The sequence below is a fragment of the Protopterus annectens genome, chromosome 3.part0, assembly GCF_019279795.1.
Source record: "Protopterus annectens isolate FY-2018-M chromosome 3.part0, PAN1.0, whole genome shotgun sequence".
NCBI lineage: Eukaryota > Metazoa > Chordata > Ceratodontiformes > Protopteridae > Protopterus > Protopterus annectens.
In genome coordinates, this window is record NC_056731.1 from 856858801 (window position 1) to 856880493 (window position 21693).

Consider the following 21693-nt stretch of genomic DNA (forward strand, 5'->3'; position numbering starts at 1 on the left):
AACTGAATGAGTTAGAGAATAGACAACACAGAGGTAACATTCACCATATTGGGGTGCCAGAATCTGCAGGGGCTCAAGAGTTACTGAAGTATTTTCACAGTAAATTGTTACCTGCCATCAGGTAGCTTGGGATGTGAAGTGGATGCGTCATGTTAGAAGGCATATTATCACCTCTGAAGTAGCTATAGACCTAGGCAGGTTGCCTGAAAATTGTACTCCTTCATGGCAAAAAGAGTGGCTTCTGAATAATGTTTACCTGCTTCATGGTGTCTGGGTAGAAGGTGGCTTCATTATAGTGCTTCAGAATTTTTCTATAACAATATTTTTGAAGTGATCTACATTTTTAAAAAGGAGATGAAAAATACTGAACCACTACAGACCTCTCAAATGTTCCTATTTTGGAGGTACCTTCCTATTTTCAGGCCTGATTTACCTCTACACATGATGCCCCAATTTTTTAAACTATGCCCCTATTTTCAGGTGTGATTTACTCCTTATTAGGTTTCTGAATCCACCTCATTAGATATGATTCTTTAAACCTCATAAAGTACACAGAAAACCCACTATATGACCAACATACTATTGGCAAGAATAACTTGAAGGAAGAGGAAACACATTTTACTTTTCCCTTTTTCTGAAGCAAAAATAAATTACCTTGTATGGTAGAATTTTGCAATACAGTTCATTAAAGTCTACAGATTGTACACTTTCTCTTTGATACTGTGCTCACCTTTTGGTATCATTTTTGGCACTCTCTATTTTTTTAAACATGTTTCTGTGTAGTAGCCCACATTCCTAGAGGAAATAGGAAGAGTTATGTACTATTTGGTATTCAAATTTTATGCAAATTAGTAGGATGTTCCTATTTTCAAGGGCATTTGTTCCTATTTTCAGTGTCTGCCAGTTGGGAGGTATGCCCCAGAACATAGTTTCAGACAGGGCTTATGTTAAGGCCTATTTCTGTGGCATACACAGTTAATACACAGGTCAGTGATAACAATGACAGGATAGGTTTGATTCCTTGCAAAAGGAAATTGTGGCTTCTAAGCCATTTTTATTAGGATAATGGCTATTCTTAAAATGGCCTGTAAAGGCAGTTAGCCTAGTACTAAAACTATGAACTTAAGAAGGGTCCAACCATCATGTGCATGAGCAAGAATTCCAACACATGAATTGATACACCCAGAGGCTTTGGCAGTGTGAAGCAGAGTTTAAAGGTTCATTAGCTATTTCCACATTCAAAGAAGAGTCAATGGGATGACAACACAAGAGAAAAGCAGAAGGACCCTGATATTGGCTTGAGTTAGGTGGCTATTAAATGTGCTGATGTTTTTACCCAAGCTGCATCCTCTCTTAATGTTTCTAACAAATAAAGAATGTGCAGTTATTTTTAAGCCCTCAAAGGGTGCACCAGCATTGAAGGAATCAGACAGACTGGATTTAGACGGGATATTCAAATGGGAGAACTAAGTAAAGCATCGATGGTGTTAAAATAAAGACAGTCCTAGAGTATTATGGCCTGGGGGGGAATGTTATAAATTCTGCAGTGGAGAATTAAAAAAAAATGATTTATTTACTTATTTATTTGACATTTGTTGACCGGGTTAGTCCGACTGAGCCGAAGTCCTTTGTCAGTGGAGGCCCGGGAAGAAAAGCTCCACATATAAGTATGACATGAACAATAACAAAAAAACTGAAATACAGAATAATAATAGAAATGATTAAAGATCATAACTAGTACATGGTTAAATCTCAGAGAGTAAATACATTCAACATCATTAATGTATGTCTTCACAATACGCTCAGAGGGTAGTACCTACTGTACTTCTGTAGGACTCAAGTACAATCTTTAACAGCCATACTAGTAAAGTATTAATGTAGACTAGACCTAGTTAGGTGTAGGTCAATGCACACTTGGGAGTAATTAAAGATAGAAGAAAGGAGGTTAGGTGAGAGAGGTGTATAGTAGGGGGAAGTCAGTCAAGGAGGATGGTTACAATGACAGATCTATGTATTGTTTAGATAGTTTTTAGTAGCTGTTTTGAACTGATGATGGTGATTGATATTTCAAATATCCAGTGGAAGTTTATTCCAGGATTGGGCTAGAGAGTAGCTGTAAAGGTTTTGTCCTATTTTAGTTTTAGGCTTGTAGATTGAAAGAAGGTTTTGTTCAGAGCTACAAAGGGATCTTGGTGGGGAGTAGGGGGAGATGAGAGAGACACCACTGGGACAGAAGGAGGGCAGATACATAATAGAATGTATTATTTGAAGCTGAGACAGAAACAAGTTGTGAGGAAGCTCTAGCCAGTTTAACTTTTTGAGAGCTAGACAGTGATGTGAGTAGTAGGAGTGGTATTCAGCGAATTTAGCCACTTTATTGTAGGTGGATTCTAGTTTTGATAGGAGAGTAGTTTGAAGGTTGGTGAGGATTTGAGAGCCATAGAGCAGGCTAGGGAGAAGATAGGCATGGGATAAGGCACTTTTGGCTTTATTGGATAAGACTTTTTTGTTCCTGTAAAGGAGTCTGAGTTTTTGGTGGGTTTGCTTAATGTTGTTGAGAACATGCAGGTCAAATTTCAGATGGTCTTCAATGATGACCCCAAGTAGTTTGGTATGTGATTCCACAGTGATAGGTGTGTTATTGTGGGATGTGATTGAGAAGGAGGATTTAATATGATTCATTGTTTTGGGGATGAAGAGCAGGAGTTTATTTATTTTTTTTTGGATTTAGTATTAGCTGGTTCTTGGTGAGCCAGTTTTCAATAGATAAGAAGGATTTCTATGTTGGACAATTTAAGTCAGAGAGGGTGTCTGCTATGGTAATAACAGTGGAGTCATCTGCATATTGAACAAGTGATGACTGTGGGCAGGATGTAGACAACAGATTGGTAAGGATATTATATAGTAATGAACCAAGGATTGATGCTTGAAGAACACCCATTTTTACTGGTAGAGCAGGAGAGATAGCAGAAAGCCATTTAACAGATTGAAGTCGATCATTAAGGTAACTAGTGATCCAGGAGACAGTCGATGTTGATAGGTTGTGTTCAGATAGTTTGTCTAAGAGGAAGGGATGGAAGATGGTGTCAAAAGCCTTAGCTTGTGATATGGCGTTAATGAAGGCTATTAGGGCAGTGAAGGTGCTATGTTATGGCAAAAGCCATGTAGAGAGGAGGTTGGTAGGGTCTCTTGTAAGAGGTAGTGAAGGATTTGTCTGTGCATGCATTTCTCCAGAATTTTAGAAAGAGGGATAGAATTGCAATGGGTCTGAAGTTGTAAAGTTCAGAGGAGTTACCTCCCTTATGAATGGGTAAGGTGTAGAACTGTTTCCAGATTGCAGGTACTTTAGATTCAGTAACGGAATGGTTAATGAGTATAAAGTTGGAGAGGGCAAGAGAGTTGGCTGCTTTCTGGAGAAAGAGTGGAGGAAGATCATCCATAGATGTAGAGCAGGGTTTAAGCTTTAGAAGCAAGGATTTAATGTAGTTAGTAGATGCAGTTTTGAGAGAAAAGTCCAGAGAGGGGTTAGAGGTTGTAGGAGGGTTGGTGGGGAGGATAGTGTTTGTTTTGGAGTTCGTTTGGCTAGTTAGTTTGCTGACAGTTTCGATGAAATAGGAGTTGAAGTTGATAGCAGTTTCTAGGGGGGTGTTAATGGGGCATGGTTGGGGGGAAGGGTTGCCTGGATGGAGAATTTGGTTGATTTTATGCAAGAACTTCTTTGGATGTCTACGTGTGTGGTTGGAGGGTTGTTATAGACATTTCTCTTGTCATTATAGATGGATTTCTTGGTGAGGTTGCAAAGTTCTTTATACTGTTGGAGGTGGTAGGGAGGTTTGGTTTTGGACCAGAGCTTCCAACCTTTGTCTCTCTTTTGTGTTAAGGAGTAGGTGGTGTGGGTTAGCCAAGGAGATATGATTCATTTTATACTAACAGTACATAAAGGGACTAGGGAGTCAAGTATGTTAAGGAATATGGAGTTAAATTTAATTACTGCATCATCAAGGGGTACTGCCCAAGGAAAGACCATTTAATAGTTGAGAGATGTCTGTTTAACATTTTGGACTCAAAGTTGATTACTTTGCAACAAGCTATGAACTTATGTGGTCTGCTATAATGTGGAGTGAATCTAAGGACTTTGATTGCACTGTGGTCACTGAGAGCATCAGGCAGTGTTTCAGGGAGGTGCTATGTATGTGGGTAAGACACTAGTATCCAGTCAAGAAGAGATGCATGATTAGTAGATTTAGTAGTATAAGAAGGAGTAGATATTAGTTGGATGAAACCATGTAACTTAATACAGGAGCTGGATGTATCTGAGGAGAAATAATTGTGTGCAGTTTTTAAAGAGGGAGTGACAGGAGGATTGCTGCCTATTTCATTTACTAGAGCTAGGGTAGTTTTGATACCTAAAGGTGATAGAGAAATTAATGATCAGGTGAGGGGGCTTCAGACCATTTTACCTAATAAATGTTGATGCAAATGTTTTAGCAATGGTGTTGGCTAAGAGGCCAGAGAAAGTTTTTTTCAATATTGATTGGTAAAGGGTAGAGAAGGTTTGCAAAAGGAAGAAATGTAAATGAAAGTTGGTGGCAATCAGCAGAGTTCATCAGGCAATGGGAGGAGCATGGCTGGAAGCAAACTGGACTTACATTCTTTGATATTAAATAATAAAAAAAATGCCATAGCAGATGTCACAAAGGACGTATAAAACTTTTTAATAAACAATTTAAGTGCTTTCATTCCACAGAAACTGAGCTTCATCAGAAACATTGTATCCAAATGTAATTACTGTTTAAAAAGCATTAAAAGCGCCAATACATAGTTCTGTTTAAAGGAATATCACATATAAAATTATCACATAAAAACCTTTGCACAATAAAAGTCATCACTAAAAAGCTTGGTATAGAAATAGATGAAGTAAAATGTCAATAAATATTCATATTTTAGCAGCTTTGATTATCAAAATGGACTTAATTGAGATAACATCATTAATCCCAGGAGGGTTGCAGGCATTAAATAATAATTGCCAATATAGTTCCCTCTGTTCAAGAGCAAGCTCCCAGTCTCCACTCCATTGGAAAGAGTTACTTTGTCCAGATACCTAAGGCAAACTTCCTGCAATCACCAAATTGGGTGGAGTGCTTGTACAGGGCATTAACTTCCATTCCTTTTTTGATAACATACACATGCTGATAAATCCTAGTTTTTAAAGGTCCCACCATCTTTCCCACTTAAAAGGCTGGACAGGATGAAGAAAGGGCAATATAAACTACCCCCTTTGTGTTGCAGCCATAGTTCTCCTTAACAGAAGTCAATTTGGGGTAACCCAGGACAAAAAAATGTGTACCTTGCAGCATGAACCTTCAGTAATTACAAGCCTCACAACACCTCATACCTAAATTATTATTGGAAATATCTGGTGAATCATAATTCGTTTCCAGAATAGCCTTCAAATTTTAGCCATTCTTGAAGACAAATTTTGACTGCTCGCCTAACAAATTGAACAGTCCAAATGCAACAAAAACAGTCCTCTAATGATATAACATTTTTTAACAAAAAAAATCTCTTTATTGTACTGAATGACAAAAAAATGGAGAAAAATCTGTATTCTTTGTTTTCCTGTTCTTAACCAAACTATTGGAACAACACAGGAGTGGGCCATAATTTGTGTGTCTAGTGATGGAAATCAATTTCATAACTTCTTCCGGCAACTTTGTTGGATACCTCCAGTCCTTAAATTAGTCCTTAAACAGGGTTCAAAGTTTTTCAGCCTCTTAAATAAAAACAGACCTAAGATACCAGTCTACTAAGCCTAATGAATTGCCCTTTGATGATTTTCCTTTTTTGCCACAAGGGATGCTGACTGGTAAAATGTAAATAGGCATTCAAGAAAATCTCCTTTCAGTATATCTTAGACTCATATCTGCTACTGGACACATTTTTGTACAACGTAATGTCCAAATAAATTGATTGAACTATTACTGGCCTGAGAAGAAAAATGCAGAAAACTTGTGAAATGGTTGAGGAAGTCAATAAATATATCTAAATCTTTAAAACACCCTTTCCAGAAAATAAAAATATCATCCAGGTACCTCAGATAAACATTGACCATAGAAAAGAGGGATGGATTGAACACTTTTGTAGTCTCCCAGTACCATAGTACCATGTTTGCAAAGACAGGGGTGGACTCTGCTCCCATCGCAGCACTCTTGTGCTGTTTATAATACTCCCCCTCTCAATAAACAAAATTGTTTGTAAAGACAAGTTCCATACATTGATATGCAAAACATGTCTCAGCATGGTCTAGCTGGGTACCCTTTACAATAGCTTCAAAAAAAACATTGCAATCCTTCTTCATGTGGGATAATGGAGAATAGATCCATAGTGTCCACAACAACAAATATAGCCTCTTGTAAAAAAGCAATATTAGCCCTGGTTTGAAGAAAATGCTGTGGCCTTTAACAGATGCTTTTTCCCTTCTGAAAAAGCTTTCAATTTCAAGTCCACCAATTTCACCAATGGTTCAGTCTTAGAACCAGATGAGGCCACAATGGGTCTCAAAGAGGGTGGATCACTGATTTGTGCATTTTAGGAATTCAAAAAATCCCTGGGATCCAAGGATTCTTAACCTCAAGGAATTCTTTCATCTTAGGTGGAATATTGAAAGTAATGTACAAATCCTTCAACGCCAAGTCAATGCCACGATAGACAATGTTAATCTCATTTCATGAGACTTCCGTAAAAAGTCCTCATTGATTAAATATTCCAACATTGTTTAGGAATACTTGTAGTGGTCCATAATCATGACCCCACCACCACCCTTATTGGGCTTCATTATATACAAATTCTTTTCGTTAGATAATTTAAACAAGAGGCTTCTTTCTACAGGTGGGTGTCAAATTGTAAAATTTGTTTTTTTATGGCACCACTCCCTGATGCTATTTTCACAGAGTTTCTCAAACATCTCTAAGGACGGTGATAAAGATGGGTTAAAATACTACTTCTCCCCAACCCACCATCCAATCTGTTCTCATTATTAGATGGCATTAAATATCTTCGATTGAGCTTTCTAATATAAAGCTTTAATTCTAAAATAGTTCTGACAATGTTAAGTTGGCTTGAGGGCACAGACTTAAACCCTTTCTGGAACAAGCCAAAAACAAGGGTAATACTTAATGGGGAGAAGTTGTAAATAGTACATCCACCAAAATTATAAACAGTACCTGGATTAATTGTGAATGGGTCCTCAGCAAAATCTAATTGTATGCTTGTCGGTTCCAGTAACTCCTTGGGTGAAAATTCGGTCTGTAAAATGTGGGTTGGGGAGCGAGAGTATTGTGTCCCTGTCTCACCCATTTCTCCTCCAGTCTCTTGGATCAGTGGGTTACCCATTCCCCTGAGAAATGGGCAATTTGAATATCCCCTCTTCCATCTATCTCAGTACCATCTGTTTCTTCATGTTACATGGCTTTGTGAACACGCTTACTATTAGAAGTAGGATAAGCTGTCTAATTCTTATATTTGTTTTAATCTGTAAAGATTTTCTTCTGCTTTCATTTGAATTGTGAAGCCTCTTGTTGCTCGGCCTTATGTAAAGCACCACAAAAATTGTTCAAGTGATATGGAAACAAGAAATTCGTTCTAATGTTACCATTAAGATTCTTAATTTCAACCTTAAGTTTGTCTAACTGCCGCAAGTTCTCTTGAATAATAATCTGCATCATCTCAATGGCCATCCGATCAAATAGAGCCAATAACTCATGATGAAAGATGGACCCTGCCACAAACCATTAGAGTATTTGAAGATATTATGCTGGATACAACAATTTAAAAATGAATTGTCCATCAGGAGTATTTTGTATTTGGTTAACAACCTCTCAGACTTTCTAATGCCATCAAGCAAAGTACCATTGAACACACCCCTTGGACCTGCACTGTTTACACCATTCTCAACCATATTGTCACCAAACCTATGTTTTGACACAAATGCTGGATATCAAAATTGGCAAAGTCGGCAGTATGAGGTTCATCAATTCTCCCATCAGTAAGTCCATGTGAAGAAATAATGTAGAATGAACCTCTTCAATGGAGCTGCCATTAAACTGCAAACCTGCTCTTTCCTATGATCCATGCAATCACTGAGCAGAGTAAGACTGACTGGTCTGCTTGCAATATTACCATTGCCATAAAAACTTGTGCTAGTTCCAAGAAACAAATCCATTTGCAACATACCGGCAAGGCAGTAATTCAAAAATTAAGTAACCTCAAAACCACATGGCATCAAATTGATGCCGTGTGGTTTTCAGGTTACTAATTCTTTGATATGTGTAATGGTCTTGTCTGTTCAAGCTTTTAGAGGAGATTGGTCTGGACCCCAAGTTTCATTCTTGGATTAGGGCATTATATCATTCACCTAGAGTAAAGCTTTTAGTCAGTGAGGAACTTACTAGGGAATGGGATTTGAGAAACATTTGAGATCTTAAGTCTTTTCAGGTTTTGAATGTAATTGGGACACAACAATTCAGACCAGTGTAAGGAGAAGGAAAGGTCTGATTAGAGAGGATTTTAATTATCAGGATGGAAGGAATTAAATATTTAGGAATTAGAATATGAGGGTCAATGGAAAGAATTGTAACACATAATCATAAGGAGCTATCAGCTCAGGTAGGGGGATTTTGAGTTATAGGTATTCAAAGGCTATCACATTGGTGGGTAGGATAAATATAATACAAATGATGATTTTACCTAGCATTCTTTATTTGTTCAACATTTGCCTTTAGAAGAAGGGGACAAGTGAGTTCAGAGATTACAGGTATGTTGTGAAAAGTATATGTGGCATAAAATGAATAATTAAGACTAAAGAGGAAGAAGGGGGCATGCCACATTTGTGATTCTATTTGGTGGCTCTGAGGTCTTTTTTCTTAGTGACTCTGACTGTGAGGGAAATGGAGAGTATGAATAACAATGGAATACCTGCAAATGGCAAGTGTTATATAGACTTTGGAAGAAGAATTTGAGAGGTGCAGTGCTGATTAAGGTACTTTGACAATATATGAACTTACTCTGGTATATGATTTCAGGGGAATACTCTGAATTGGAATGATTGTAGAGACAGAAGCATCGGGTAGTGGCATATTTGTTCTATTTAAAGACAGATAAAGAGCTGAAGTAGGGGTTGAGGTTATGGATGGAGCATAGGTAAATTCACAACCTAAAAGAGGGTGGGTGAATTACTGCAAGTGCAAAGAACAATTATAACTTTGGATATATCAGTTAGGAATAGTGCAAGTAATGAAGAGGGGTGGAAACTGGTAGGATGACATGTAGAAGAATGCATGCCAAGATAAACAAGGAGATGTACAGAGACTCCATGAAAAATTTAAGAGGGAAGGTGGTCTATGACAGAAGTGTGTCATTTTCTAAAAAAATAGTGAAGAAGATTTTGAAGAGATGAGAAGAATGCATAGATGATACAGAGCCCTGTTAAAGTTTCAGAGGGCTTTAGGAGTGGGTGTAACGAAGTGCTGGAGATGTGGTGAAGAGGTGGCAGATAATTTGCATATGCTATGGAAATTTTAGATGGTTAAAAGTTTATGGAAAAGAGCTATAAAGGATTTGGAAGATATTTATAATAATAAAAAAATATTCTAAGCATGTTCCTTCTTCCTCATAGGTACTGGTGGGGAGAGAAAGGTGGAGGGATTTGGAGAAAATTCAAATACTGTTTATGGGCAGATGGTTGAGAATTTGTATTTCCAAGGGTTGAAAAGGACAGCTTGAATGGAAAGGTGAGGTGGTGTTGGTAAATAATTTCTGTATATAAATATATATATAGGGCTGCAATAATACTGGCATAAGAAGACAGAGATGCTGAACTTAAGGTGGAGAGGGTTCAAGGTATGGTGAATGCAAGATATTTGTGGGATGATGAGCATGAGAGAGCTAGGCTGGGGAGATAAGTTCCCATTTAAAGTAGAATTATTAGATATGGCTGTTCAACAGGATGGTTTCCTGATAGTAGGATTTATCTTGAATGAATAACTATTTTGCTTGGGAGAGAGGAATTGTGATATCTTTCTGTTTTGTTTTTGATATGGGGTCTTTGTTTTCTTTTTTTCTTCTGAATCACTCTGTTTACTGTTTATGCTTATGGAAAACATTTGTTACACCAATATTACGTTTTAATTTCTCCAAGTCTTTTGGGTTTCTAATACCATGACAGGAATGGACTTCATTCCTAAGTCAAAGTACGATTAAAGTTCATGAAATTAGTATTGTTTCACTCTTTGATGTAAGCCAAAAGTGCTCTTTGTTGCACCCGCAATGCGCCCAATAATGACTTCTTCTGTAATTTGTACGGTGTTACATGAATTCGTAACATATCTAAATACGACTGTTAATTCCTTTTTATAAGACCAGTTGCTCCTACTACTATCGGAACTGTCTGGGTATCTTTCTTCCACATGGCTGTCATTTCTGCCTACAGATCGAGGTATTTTATGACTTTGTGTCTCTCTGTATGCAAGACACTGTAGTCACTAGGTGTGGCAATTTCAATGATCAATGCTACTTTTGTCTTCTTTTCTTGGACCACTATATCCAGTTTTCTAGCATCTATCTTTTGGACTGTTGGTATTGGGTGATCCCGTGTGATGTAAACTTCATAATTTTCTATGATTCTCTGTGGCGCATGCTTCCAGTGCTTTCGATACTGTAATGTTTGCACAATCTCCAGTGTAACAATCTCGCCACATTATTATGCCTTTCAGTATACATTCCCCTCTGCCATAAGAGAGTCATAACCAGCAATAAGGTGTGTGACTGTTTCCAATTCGGTTCCACAAAACCTACATATATCTGTTTCTCCCACGTATTCAATGAAATCAGTAAACCAACGTGTACGAAGCCTACTATCTTGGGCTGCCAATATTAACCTTTCATTTCTTGATGTAAATTCAACTCTCCTTAACCATTCCTGCGTTCGTTCTTGATCAACATGAGGCTCTTCCAGAAGTTTTCTATACTTGTAGCTATATTTATGTTTTTTCCACATTTCTTGCCTTCTCATCTGATCCTTCACCTTATATTCTTTCTTTTGTTTTTTAGCAAATTCAGTTGCTGCCTGATTTTTATCCACTTCTGGTTTGATTTCCATTCCTGCTTGATGTCAATATGCTTCTGCTAAAATAAAGCAGAGATGTCATCTTAGATTTATTCTTCTCATGTTTCAAAACTTTCACCACATTTGGATTTTGTGAGGTCAGTAGATATGTGTGGAGTCCCACGATTGCAGATCTATACATGTAATCAATTTCAAGGAGGCCCATCCCTCCTTCAGAATGGGGAATATATAATCTTGGTATACACTGATTTTTATAAATCATTTGGTGAGCATGAAGCATCCTTCTTGTTTTAATAGCCAATCTATCCAACACTTTTTGGGGCCAGTCAATCACTCCAAAACTATAAGTTAGGACAGGAAGAACAAATTGATTTATAGCTTGGATCTTGCTCATAGGTGTCAATGCTGTTTACAGGATTAATTTAAGTCTTCTAAAGTACTCCCTACTAAGCTTTATTTGCATTTGTTCATGTTTTATTGCTGATCCTTCATCAATTCCCTAGTATTTTACACCCCCTCTTGCTTAAGTTCTCTTATATCACATTCTTGCCCCCAAACGGATGTTTTACTGGTGCTACAATTTTCCTTTTTTAAAGGTTGCTTTTGCACATTTATCAAGACCAAATGACATTCCAATATCAACTCAAAAAATTTTGACAACCTACGGCTGTGCTTTCAATTCCTCATCTGATGAGCTATACAATTTTAAATCATCGACAAAGAGAAGATGAGAAGTTATTATACTTTGTTGTTTTCTAGAATCCAAATTATAGCCATGACCTAAGCTGTTAATTAAACAGCTTAATGGATTAATGGCAAGGCAAAATAGCAACAGTGACAGGGAGTCACCCTGGAATATCCCCCTTTGGATTTTTATCCCTGGGATAATAATCTGTCCTTTATCATGGCTTAATTTCAAAGTGGTCTGCCACTGTTTCATGGTTACTGTAATGTAATCAATCAGTGTAGAATGTACCTTATACATTTTTAAGCACTCTTTTTTCCCATGAATGTGGGATACTATCAAATGCTTTTTTTATATTTTTTCAATCCATGCCATACAGATTCTTCCCTTTCTTACAGTCCTCCACTTTAACTTTATTTAACAACAAATGATCCTTTGTTTCATATGACTTTCTTTTATTTCCCTTTTGTTCTACTGCCATAATTGAGTTTTCTTCTAAATGACTATAAACTCTGTCAGCATCAATCCCCATGTAAAGTTTATACATCGTCGGAAGACAAGTTATTGGTCTATAATTTTTAGGGTAGCTTGCAGGTTCACTCTTAAGTAAGAGCATTGTTTTTCCTATTGTTAACCAGTGCGGTGTCTGTTTGGGGTGTGCATATAAATAGTTCTTACTCATGGCTAGATCCTCATGTAAAGAAGTTAACACTTTAAGCCAAAGGTTAGGTACTGCACCTGGGCCTGGGTTTTTCCAATTAGAGGCTTTTCTCAACTTTGTTTCAATCTCTCTGGCTGTTATTTCATCCCATTTCATATCCTGTACCTTTAAACTTCTTAGTCTTTCTTTTACTTCTTCTATCCATTTAGCATCTTTGTTATGATCCACAGGGTCTTCATAGATACTTCTCCAAAATGTATTTACTTCCTCTTTTTTCAGCAGTCTATCAATTCATTTTACCTTATTTCCCAATTCTCTATACAACTTTTTGGGTCATCAGTAAATTGTTTATTTTGTGCTTTTTCCTTATATTTATTTTCTTATCTTCTGAGTCTTTCCGCCTGTTTTGAAATTTTTAGCTTGTTATCTCCAACAATGCATAATAGATCCTGGTCTGTTCTAATACTGCGCATTGCTTTTATCACATCTTTCTTAATATTTTTGTTGATCTGTTCCCTCTTCTATAATCTTCTAACAATGACACTTCTTGTCTTAGCTGCTTTATAGCTTTCTCTATTCGATATTTCCATGATGGTATTCACTTTCGCCCCCCTTTTCCCTCGCTACCCTATGTTCCTGTGGTAGAATGTTATTAGTTATTAATTTAGCACACAGTAATATACTCTGTTTACTTCTGTTATATTGCATGGATCTCTATGGACTGTCCTAATTACTGTATTCATTTGTTTTATTTTTTTTTTACTCAGAAATTTTTTATTTTGATTATTAGTCAACAATAATAAATACTTTTACAATGTAGAATCATAATAACTATGAAGTTAAACTATGTACATATTTACATACAGCCTGACATGAATAAATGAATGATAGCAAATTAAACAAAATAAAGATATTTAACTTAAGAATGATTTCTTTAAGAAGAGATTAGATCCATTTGTAGAGTATCAACCAATGACAAAACTTTTCTCCAAGGATTATTAGTTAATGGCATTGGAAACAATCTTAATTCTTTGGTTTTAACTTCCATCAACACCTTCTTCTTTAATAAGCATAGAAATTCTTCTCTTCCTGGTACTATGGTAGACTTCCACCTCTTTGTTATGCATTTCCTAGCTATAGCTAATATTGTCCATAAAACATAAAGATTAGTTCTTTTTTGATAAACCTCTTCAGATATATTCAATAAAATTAAAGCTTTGGTCAAGACAAACTTACCCGTGTAAATAGCCTGTAAGAAGTTATTAATATTTTCCCAAAAGGATTTAATTTTTTTACATTCATAAAAAATATGAGACCAGTCAGCTTTAACAGTCTGTTGACATCTCCAGCATATTCCATTATAAGAAGAATTGAATTTTTAAATTTTATCAGGAGTCAAGAAGGATCTATGTAGGAATTTCCAGGTAAATATTCTCCAATACTGAGAACAGGAGGTTAATTTTACTGAAAGTAGTATATTTCACTTATTTTCTGGCGTTAATTGAATCGAATATCCTCTAGTAATAAATTGCAAATATGTTGTTTTAGGTGCTGTTTTGTAGTTTGTTATTAAGTTGTATAAGTAAAAAGTTCCATTCTTCATATTTTCATTATTATAAATAATTTCAAACAATCTACTTATAAACTTAGGTGTAGATGAGTATGACGAATTATTTAATACTCTACATAGATCCTTGGAGAATGTCAATATATTCTGAAGCATTAACCATTCATTAGAGTTTAATTCATAAGTTGACATCATATATTGTATATCCAGAACTTTTTGATTTTTTATACAATGGAGCCAACAAATTAGTTTTTTCTGTTCCCAGTGCATAAATATTTCTTTATGAATTCTGTCTGAAAAACTTTTTGTAATGCTGAAGGGGATTAATGTTGGAAACCAGATCTTTAATTTCACGCTCATATTTATAAACTTTCTAAAATGATCATATAAATGATTTATTACAAATGTCTTTGTTGGTTTAGATAGATTGTATTGTAGATTTATACACAATGAATGCCATAGTATATTATTCATATCTATAATAGTAATATTTTTAGTAAGTTTATTTTCATTTAATAGAATCATTGTATGTAATTTTTTTCCCAGTTGGATGTGTAATTAGGGTTAATCCATTCAATCACAGTTTTGAGTAATGTAGCATTTATATATTATTCAATGTCTGGGAAATGTATTCCTCCTTGATCCCATTGTCTTATATGATGCGCATAAGCAGTTCTGTTTCTTTTAGGGTACCATAAGAATCTTAGTAGTGTTGATGTTATTTTCTTAAGATAAGATCTCTCTGGAATTAACAAAATATCTTGGACTATATATAAAATTTTAGGGAGAAGAACCATTTTAATCAATTGAAGTCTATCTTCAAAGACTAGAAACAGATTATTATATTTATTCACTAGAGAATCTATTATGTCAATAATCCTTTTATAATTATTTTGTATTATATCTTGTATATTATCATGTAGATCTATCCATAGGTATTTTATTTTTGTAGCTTGCATTCTTATGACACTATTCTTATCTATTTGTATGTCCTTTTTATTTAATAATAGACATTTAGACTTTTGATTATTACAGCAAAGACCTGAAATATTATAACATTTCTCTAATAGAATATCTAGTTCATCTAAGGCCTCTTTTGAGTTCAATAGAGTGAGAAGTACATCATCAGCAAAGAGCATGACCTTAGCATTATATTGGTCAAAAATATTTAGTCCTTTTATCTTTGGATTGTTTTGTATTCGTATAGCCAATAGTTCGATAGCCAGTGCAAATAAAATGGGTGACACTGGGCATCCCTGTTTAGTACCTTTCATAATTTGTATAGGTTCTGAAGTAAAGGGTCATAATTTGACATAGGATAAATTATTTTTGTATACTTTTTTAATAAATGTGATAAAAGAAAGCGGGAAATTATAAGCTTCAAGAATTTTAATTAGATAGTCTCAATTTAAGGAATCAAATGTTTTTTCAATATCCAGTCCTATTATCAAGGCTTTTATATTTTCTTTATTTAGATAATCTATTAAAGTCAATATTCTTTTAATGTTATCATGTGTATGTCTATTCTGAATAAATCCAGTCTGGTCATCGTTAATGATTTCATTTAATTGATTTTTTTATTCTATTTACCAGGATGGACATAACAATTTTATAATCATTATTTAGAAATTGGCCTATATGAGCTGCAAAGGCTAGCATCCTTGTTTTCCTTTAAAATGGGTATAATTAGAGAGTATTTCCATGAAGGGGGGATAATTGCATGGGTTTGAATCTCAATTAATGTCTTATGTAGCAAGGTAATTATATTTTTAGGAAATAATTTGTAAATTTCTGAAATTAAACCATTCATTCCAGGAGATTTACCAGATTTACTATCTTTAATTTTATCTGAGACTTCTTTGAGTGTAATAGGTTTTTGTAAGTTTCTTTGTAAACTATCAGGTATTGATTTAATATTAGAGATCATATTTCCTAACAAGGAATGGTCAATTGTATTATATGCATCATTATAGTGATTGCTGTAATAAGATTTGAACGCGTCTAATATATCTCCTATTTTCCAAGACCTTCTTATGTCTTTCTTCGTGTAGAATATTAACAATAGAATTGGATTTGGATTGCATTTTGATTTTAACAGATAAGTTATGTAGGTGTTTCGGAGAAGTAGCATAAGTGTTTATTTTTAACCTTTCTATGGCTAAGTTAGTTTTATGATTTAAAATATCAATATATCTTTTATTTAGTTCTTCTATTTCCATCTTGTTCTCCATTGTATTAGAGTGATTTTTTGATATATATAATGTGAGTTTCCTTTGTAATTCTTGTAGTTCAGATTCCCATTCTTTGTTTATTTTTATAACAGCCAATCACTCTTCCATAAATATAAGTTTTTAATGAATCCCATACCATTACTATATTTACTTCTGAATTATAGTTTATGTCTAGATAGAAATGTAGTTCTTTCACTAACCAGTGTTTAAATTCTTTAATTTTGGTAATGTATGAAGGTATTCTAGAAAGGAATGTTAGTGGTTTAAAATCTACTTGTACTTTAAGAACTAGTGAATTGTGATCTGATAAAGGGCATGGGATTATTGAAAAAGAAGTAATTTTGGATTGAAGATCTTGTGATATAAAAAGTTTGTCTATTCTGGTTCGAGTATCAAACCTATAATCTTGATGAGAGAATGTCAATGAGTTATTATCAATAACATTAAAGGTATCTATCACTTTTAATGACTCAGTCCATTTTTTTTTAGTATTTTTGCAGTAGCTGTTAAACGTGGAGATTTTTTGTTGGTAGTTTGAGAAGTGTCAGACAATTAACCCCCCCCCCCCCCAATTATTAGATTCCCTCTGGAAATGTTTATGATTTGGTCTAGATGTTTTTTAACTGTTCCTGTCCCAATACCAGGAAACCAGTCTAAGTTAGCTTATGTCCATAACCTATTATTTAACTTCAGTATGACTATAGCTATAAGCCCTTTGTTATCGATATATTTATATACTATTTCAGGGTTTAGGGAATTATTTCTCCATAAGATTATTACTCCCCTTTTCTTAGATTTAAATTTAGTTCATGCTAAGATCCTATAATCACTTGGATTCCAACTAAAATTATCATTAATTTTGAAATGAGTTTCCTGTAAAAAGATTAAGTGGGGTTTATTTATCTTTAAATATCTTAGAAAGTTAGATTGTTTATTTGGATTATTTAATCCATTTATGTTTAATGATAGTAATGTGATATCCATGCCAAGTTATTTTAAAGAAGTATTTAAAATGCCAGTATATTTTCCTGAAATCATCTCCTTTACATATAATAAAAAGAAAAATATTAGTTTGTAAATATCCATCTATCTCTGTGTAAGATGTTAATTTTAATATAATCAAAAAGAATTAAGTCAGGCTTGGTGAAAATAATTAATAACATAAAAATTAAAGAGAAAAATAATATTAAACTAGTTTGTACATTAAAACTTGCCCACCATGGAATGAAATACATTCCTAGTCCATCAGATAGGTACATCTGGTGAACTATCCCACTAACTTCCTTTTTTCATTCATTAGAGCTCCAAATATACCATCTTAAATAGTATAGGAGTCTATTAAAATATTTTATATGATTTATCATTCAGAAACAGAAGTAAATGTTTATATATATCAATATATACACATATACATACACGCATACCTATACACACACACACATATATATATATATATATATAGAGAGAGAGAGAGAGAGATATACACATACATACATAATTAGTAACTAACCAAATAAACATAACTTCTGTAATAATGAATATTCAATTTTCTGAACTTGCTCGAAGCACAAATTTCCAAGATATACAGTAGATACTTCATTTCAACTCATTAGCTATTTAACACTTTTGTCAGACAAACTTGTAACATATAATAGCTATTACTGATGATTATCATATCCTAAATCAAACAGACAAAGAATATGTATATTATTCTACATATTAAAAGGACCGATCTAATAATCCATATCAAAATGTTTAAATCTTGCTCTTATTATGTCAGCTGCTATTAAAGTTGTGTGTAAAGTTTTCCTAGAGATGTATATGTAGATGTATTCACACATTAATATAACAAAACACTTTTATATACCAGAGTTTCATGTGTTTCTAATAGACTAGATACTTAGATTTAATATTTACTTCTACTAAAATGCTTCAAACATACTGTGTTAAGTTCCTGTACCTAAATAAATGTAAATTCATGAACAGCTGTTCGGCCCGTTTTGTTACTATAAGTGCTCAGGCTTCTTACAGAATACACATACTGCTGACCAATCACATCAACTCTCGTACGTTGCTATAGCTACATTAAATATTCAATAGCTAAATATGTACATAACTGTATACATAGCTCGTGAGAGCTAGACATTTTAAAAGCTTCTTTTTACCTTCTCGAGAGTGATTTTCCCTGCTCAAACTGTTTCCTGAGAGAAAAATCTATGTTTTAAAACATTAACTCATTCCCTATCAGCTTTTATTTAAAAAAGGCACGAAGAGCTCCTTCCGAAAGCTTCTACATCAGACACTACAGACACCGTCTGACTCAGAAATCAACCAACAGTCACCTTAAGCATCTGGTTCCATTTAAACAGTGAAACTAAAGCCAAAAACACAATCACCTCTCTTTCACCTCACCAAACACGGATATCTCTCCGATTTCACAGCAATGTTTCATTTTCAATAAAAAAAAAGCCTTTAATAAACCTTGCAGACTACATTTTGCTGAATGCTAGACTCACCCATCCAACAGTCCTTCAGGGGACTTCATCCATAGCCCGCAGCATATCTTGTTAACCCAAAGGAATATAAAATATCAATCATACAAGCCAAACCGGAGATCCCCAGTCGACGGACAAACACCAACATGCTAACTCGTCAGTGCACTCCAATGTAGCCAGGGCCAAGAACAAACTCCCCTCCACATCAAAAACACTTGAACTTCACCCATGTTAGACAGGGAGTCCTCCGCTCTATTCCAGCAAGACAACAACATCTATATGACAGTTCGTTTCCACTCTAGAGCGGAAAGCCTTTGAACAACCAGATACCCAACAGCAATAATTTTCAAAGGATATTACATCTATACACCATTACGTCACTGCTAAGGAAAATCTCACCCAGTGTTTAGGTCACAACAAAGCAATGGGAAAATCTATCAATCATTAATAATAATTAGGTTAAATTAGGTTAAATATACTATATAACAAAATAAGCATGAAATAATGAATTAATTACCACATAACTATGAAATAATACTTTGCAAGTGAAGTACTACTAGACTAAAAACTAACTATAGGTATACTTATAATTAACAAATATTTATAGAGAGAAAAAGAAATCTAAATAAAAAAATAAATAGGGTAAATATCTATATATAAAGATAGATAACGAGGCATAAAGCAAGGTGAGAAGGATGATAATATCAGAAATAGATTGTTTAGTTAAAATATAACTTAGATTTATAAATTATATATGAGGTAATAGAAGCACATACCTTTTTCTTTTACTCTAGTATTACTTATATGTATGAAAATGAATGTTATGTAATACGTTTAGTCCATTTAAAAGTCTTTTAGTTATTAGGTTTCTGTGCTGTAACTTGTCTAGTGCAGATACAGGTTCTTAGTTTTAGCACTTAAAATTGCTTATTCATACTCAGCACTTGTTCAGAACTTGTAAGCACTAAATAAGCTACTAATTACTATAGCACTTAATCTTCCTCATTACCTAGAGGAAAACAGTTTTTGTACTTACTTTTCTCACTGGTGTTGAGGAAAAACAGCTCTTGTGCTCACTTTCCTCACTTATCTAGAGGAAAATAATTTCTTATTCAGGCATGTCCAAGGGTCAGCTCCCAGTGTTCTTCCCTGTCTATCTGATGAATCTGGGCATCTTGAGGCAATGTAGAAATTGCCTCATGTACACAGACAACCCTCTCCTCCTACCACCCAACACTACAACCTGTGAGAGATGCACTTATCTAGCCAAACTGGAGGTAAAGCTCTCTCCAACCAAGACTGAACCTGACAGTCATGAGGAGAAGGTAAACATTTGCACCACACCACACTCATCACATAGTCTCACTATGTCTACTCCACCAAAATCCACACATAGAAACTCAAAAACATTTGCAGAGGCTCTCAATAATAATCTGCCTAAGCAACAGAAACCTGCAAAGCAGAAACACAAGCAACCTCCATTCCCCAACACAACCCAAATGACAACTAGCCCACAGACTCAGTGTGCCACTCAAACACAGCCAATAAGGCAAAACAACATACCCAACACACTAGTCATAGGTGACTCTATAGTCAGGCACACTGATGTCCCACTCACCAAGCTAAACAAGGAGAAGGTTACTGTCAGCTGCCTATCAGGTGCCAGGATCCGCCACATAACCCACGCACTTAGGTCAATCCACAACAAGTACAAATATGACTCTGTCATTTTCCATGTTGGTGTGAATGACCTGAGACGTACCTCCCTGGACTACATGAAAAGAGACATGGAAGAGCTCTGTGATCTTGTAGCCCAGTCAGGTATGACCCTAGCCCTGAGTAGCATTCTGCCATCTCCCAGAATGATACCGCAGTACAAGGACAAAATGATTGACTTCAACAATTGGCTAAGCTTCTGGTGTCATTCTAAGGGGATCCAGTATCTGTCTGCTTGGGATGACATGGTCGACAGACCACGATGCTTTGCCACAGATGGCCTGCACCTGTCACCCCTAGGATTCCGGATACTGGCTAAGGCTCTTGCTGCCCCTATAGTGCCTTTTTTAGGCAGGGTTCAAGTAACAAATTCACCACCATAACAGGAACAGGCAAGCAAAAACTGAGGGTAATGCTACTCAATGCTAGAAGTCTAAATTTCAAAATGTACTCACTCGAGGCACTCCTTAAAATGGAGAACATCGATATCTGTGCAGTGACTGAGACCTGGTTCAAGGCTCCAGAGAGCACCCCTGCACTACCAGGCTATAACTCATACCACACTTTTCGGCCATGTAACCTGGACTGAAACACCAAAGGTGGGAGTGTGTCCATATTCATTAAGGATATCCACATCTCCAGGCTAGTTGCTCAGCATAATGCATCCGAGGTTATCCAAGTGCAACTAACTCTTGGCAAAATTGCAATCCAAATTGTAGTTGCTACAGATCCCCCACCATGCCCCCGGATTCCCACGCCTCTTTTCTTGATGTACTGGAAAATATTAGGGTTCAACCAAACACCCTAATAATGGGCAACTTCAACTACCCCATCATTAACTGGGAAACCTACTCATGTACCAACTCCTTAGCACAATGCTTTCTGGAATTCATAAACTCCAATGCCCTAGATCAACTTATCCACACCCACACCAGGGGCAACAATATCCTAGACCTAGTCATTACCAACATGAGTGACCGGTGTTCCACACCTGAAGTCAACTCCTCGTTGGTCCAATCCGACCATAAGCTAATCACCCTTGATATCCACATCCCACCCCCACCCCCCATTAAGGAAACCACAGTAAGAAATTTCTCCAAAGCCAACTTCATGCTTCTTAAGACAGAAGTAGTGAACTTCATGACACCCATGCAGATGGACAATACAATTACAACTGCTGAATCCTACACAAATGCGCTCTATAAGCACCTACATG